This window comes from Moschus berezovskii, chromosome 5, assembly GCF_049115385.1.
Source record: "Moschus berezovskii isolate FMDL1 chromosome 5, NW_MosBer_1.0, whole genome shotgun sequence".
Lineage (NCBI taxonomy): Eukaryota > Metazoa > Chordata > Mammalia > Artiodactyla > Moschidae > Moschus > Moschus berezovskii.
Genome location: NC_142464.1, coordinates 112,625,989 through 112,630,479, shown reverse-complemented (window position 1 = coordinate 112,630,479; position 4,491 = coordinate 112,625,989). Strand labels below are relative to the sequence as shown.

The 4,491-nt window shown below is 45.1% G+C and overlaps 1 long non-coding RNA gene across 1 annotated transcript; it reads right to left on the bottom strand.

Annotated features, from left to right (window-relative positions):
* Window positions 1–1,314: 1,314 nt before the first annotated feature.
* On the bottom strand, window positions 1,315–2,751 carry LOC148777909 (uncharacterized). The gene is made up of 3 exons (XR_016037475.1): window positions 2,684–2,751; window positions 1,908–1,961; window positions 1,315–1,380 (listed from the first exon to the last, which is right to left on the bottom strand). It is a non-coding gene; the product is annotated as an uncharacterized LOC148777909 (long non-coding RNA).
* Window positions 2,752–4,491: the final 1,740 nt, after the last annotated feature.

Here is a 4,491-nt window from a genome sequence, read left to right as displayed (position 1 = left end):
AGCCAGGTGATTGTGACAGTGACACGGGCATCGCCACTTACCAGCTGTGTGACCTCAGCAAGGCTTTGCCGTAAGTCTGTTGCCAACATTTAGGGCCCTGTGCACAGGGAAGGCTGGACAGGTGCTCAGCGGGGAAAAAAAAACGATTTACATTTAAAATGTCCTCCCAAAGATTCTGGAAGGAATCCTGATTAAAATCATTAAGATCTCATCATTATAAAAATTGCATTTTAAAATTTAACTCATGTTTACAAGAAAAAGATCCATAGACAAGACCACATTGAAAAGTTGGGTATGTCTTAAAACATCCTAAATTAATGTAAAAGGCAAATCAGGAATGTATTTTTTTAAAATAAATATGGCAAAAGTTATTATCTTTAGCATGTAAACACAGAGAAGTCGGTAAGAAAAACCATTATTACAACCAAGTTCATATTAAATAAGTGAATAGATGAAGGCATGATTGAATGAAGCTATGCATGAAGGACAAACAAATGCAGTGGAATGTAGTTACAATTCTCAAGGAACAAGAAAATGGATAGTACACAAAAACTCATCATCACTAGCACTTAAACAAATGAAAATCAAAACAATGACGTCGTATGATTTTCGCCTAGCCTATTAGCAGATTTCTTAGTGGCCACATATGCCTTGCTGAACAAAAAACTGGCAGTGGTTGCGTTCATGTAGAAGGCGACTTAGTACCATTTTTCTGGAAACGACTGGACAGTATCAAAGCTCTTTAAAACCCTCTTACCCATAAGCCCAGTGATCCCACTTCTAGAATCTATCCTGTGGAAGTGTTTTAAAATGTAGATAGAAACTTATGATTAAAGATGCTTGCTCATCGCTGCATGATGGCAAACAGAAAAAAAGAGCAGAAATACTCCAATATGTTAACAGCGAAAGAATATTTAACTGAGGGCGTGGCTGTGGGTAGAATGATGCAGGGCCGTTCGATCTCACGGGGCGGGGGGGAAGCTTATAAAAGCAGGGTAAAAGCTAAAGTCAAGTATGATACTAATTTTTTTTTTTTAAAGGGCGTGGAAAAAAAACTGGAAGGAAATAAACCAACTGTCACAGACAGGTTTCCTCGAGGGGAGCTTGGATTTTCTTTCTCAGTCTCTAAGCTTTCTGCCATAAGCATGAGTGACTCTCCCCGGAAAAGGAACAGGCGTGCACGTGCGCATGCAAACGCAGACAGGAAACCAGAACCATGCTTCCAGAACAAAGCGAGACGCCAATGTACAGTTTCTTGTATGGTGCCAGGAAGCTCGGACAAGGTGTATGGACAGAAATGCCGCTGGGCTCTACCTTTTCACACAGGGCAAGCACAGTTCCAGCCTGGATTATTGCAACCTGTTCTTCATTTCTCAAATTCTAAAACACAAAAATGGGCAAGGGCGTTTTACACTGATCCCACATCCCGTGCAGATAGTCAGCCCTACGCAACTCTGAAAGCGGCCTCCCCAGGGTCAGCCCCAACTCACAGAAGTGACAGGTCTGAGGACCGGCCCTTCGGGGGTGGGGACACCTCACACAGTGTCCCCGAGCCTTTTAGAAACAGGGCCTCGCTCAAGCCCAGTCTTTTAAGAAGGCGAAAGTCTCACTTTGGGATTTCAGAGATCTTGACTGCTTCCACTTTCTTTCTGGGCATTTATTTTTAGGCCTTTTTAACCCTCATCACTCACACACTGTCGGGATGACCTAACTTCAGAACCCCACTTCTGACGGATGCGGACCCAGCCACCCACGCAGGAACACGGCCATACAAAAGCCTTACATTGTACTTAGTCGATCTCTTAAATCAGGAAGAAATTAAAACAAAAACGGAAACAAAAGCCACAACAGAGTACACCCGAATCAAAACAAGGACACGAAACCGGAAACCGATCGCTCATAGTTACCCCGTTATCGCCAAGGATATCTAATTTCTTCATAAGGTCAGAAATATTCACATCCTGGAAAAGATGTCCAACATTCATTTTGTGTGAGCTACAAAGGCCATCCACACCAATCTCTGGGGCCACAGCCCTCACTCCTTGTAAGACACCATGCCCTTCCTTGTCTCTTAGTACAGAAGGCTGGGCAGAGAGTTACTTTTGGTGGCCCCTTCAAGCCCTGTATGGGCTGAGTTTTACACCAGCACAAACACTGCTTTCTAGAAATTCTCATGGGATCCTGTAGGTCGAAAGGACCTCTCTGTGCCCTCGGGTCTAGCAGGATTCCAGGGTCATGGCCAACGGTTGCGAGAGCCACCACCAGCTCCCGTCTCTAAAACACTCAGAGTGCTCTGGGCACTTCACTGAGTCTTCAGGTTCATTATCTAGTTTAAAAGCTGTCACACCCCTTTCACAGTGTGGATGTTGCCACTCAGATCTCCTAGATGAAGAGACTGAGGGTCAGACAGGCTCTGGGCCAGAGTCAGGAAGTGGCCAAGGTGGGGTTTGCTTTCAAGGCTGTATCCCAAGACTCTGCTCTTTTTAACATGAATACAAATTCGGTGACCCGGCTGGAGTATTAAACTCTGACTTTCAAAACAGAGTGGAACAACAGGGGGTATCTTGTTAAAATCAATTCTAGCCCTGGCACAGGCACACAATCCCCTTTCCAGCTGAGCCTGGCATTCGGGCGAGCGGGCCACGGCCGTAATAGAGTGGGGGCACCCCCCCAGGCACGCTACCTTAACTCCTTCCTGGCGACAGAACAGCTGGAGGGCGCTGCTGTTGTTCTCAGGAAAGGTGGTGATTTGGAGGTTAAATGCTGGCGACCTCCGCTCTCTCTCCTGGGGAAAAGATTTGGTTTAAAAACAGAACTTTATTGGATTATTTTACCACTTGTCATTTTCCCACGTTATTCAGCAAAAAACCAAGGAATTCCAGTTGGCAAAGGTGTTCCTAGTAAGTGCGCACTCAGGCTACGGTCTTGTCGTTGGTGGAGATGCTGTCCTGTCTGCCCCGCAGCGGATCCCCTGAGGACACTGGGTTACTTCTTAACCTAGTCAGCTGGGAAGAAAGGGTTAGCAGAGTGTCATGAGTGGACCTGCTGATCAAAGCCCAGGAAGTCACACAATCATCTTTAAATACTTGATGAAGAACAATTGCGGGAAATTTCAATAGATGTCATTGTTAGCTCATTTCATCCTCACGCAACCCCAGGAGGCAGCCACGAACGCTTCTGTTTCGTGGACAGAGAGAAGGCTGTGAGACAGGGCCCCTCCGAGGTTCCATGTGATTGAGTGACAAGGCCAGACCCCAGACCCTGGCTTCATGTCTTTTTCAGTGTGATCTTCTGACTTTGTTCACAATTTTTTTTTTCTGATCTATACTAACCTTCCAATGATCATTCTACCCCTGCCTTAGATTGGTAAGTCAAATCTCAACTACTAAAAAGGGAGAGCAAGCATTTTCCCAGAAGTGGTACATTAATCATACGTAAAGTGACAGATTTTTAAAAAGGAAATAGATGCCCAATTACTTACAGAAACAAAAGATAGCAGCAATACAGTACTCTGGTCTCAAATGCGTTTCCTACACAGAGCTGCCTTCTAACCCCGAGCAATGGACAGGTCAGCCGGCAGCCAAGGCCTCACCAAATGATACCTTGAAATCAAACTGCTTTTATTTCCTCAAAATTACAGTCAGTAAGCTTGCTTTGGACCACGGCTGCAGAATCGAGCCACAGAACCAATGCATTTCTTTAGTCATTAACTCAGAAATGTAGCCAAGACAGCACTGGATGGCAGGTCCCTAAGCAGATCCTCTAAAGGAGAGGGGAAGGGTGGGGCCATTAATTCAATTAATTTCCATGAAGCCCCAATCTGGCTAACCTGGTTTGAAACAGTTTAGATAGAAAACCTTATTTCCCTCATCGGGCAAGAACAACCATATTCACAGTGGTTCCGTGCTATAGATGTCTCTTCTACCTGTAATACGTACTTACAGGGGTCTCCATAGAAAAGGTGACACAAGAAAGCTCAGGTTTTATATGAATGAAAGTCAGAAAACTTATTTCTAATGGCTCCTCCAAAGGATGGTGGAAACACTTGAAAATTCTAGTAAAGTGACCAATGCTAATGGAATTCTCATGAGAAATGACGGGTAGCAAAGAGCCTTGAAAGGGTTTCTGACAGTGGTAGACGTATTCACCATAATCTTTCATAACTTCTGCTGCTTTAACTAAGGACTCAGTTTACGTTCAGGCAAGAGTTGACTCACACGGCAACACCTGGCTTTGAGACATTCAGGCAACGGTCCATGCCACACAACAAAGTACAAGATGTGATGTTCTAGAGAAGTGAAGTGAAAGTGGCTCAGTCGTGTCTGACTCTTTATGACTCCATGAACTGTCCATGGAATTCTCCAGGCCAGAATACTGGATTGGGTAGCCTTTCCCATCTACAGGGGATCTTCCCAACCCAGGGATCGAACCCAGGTCTCCCGCATGGCAGGCGAATTCTTTACCAGCTGAGCCACAAGGGAAGCCCTGTTC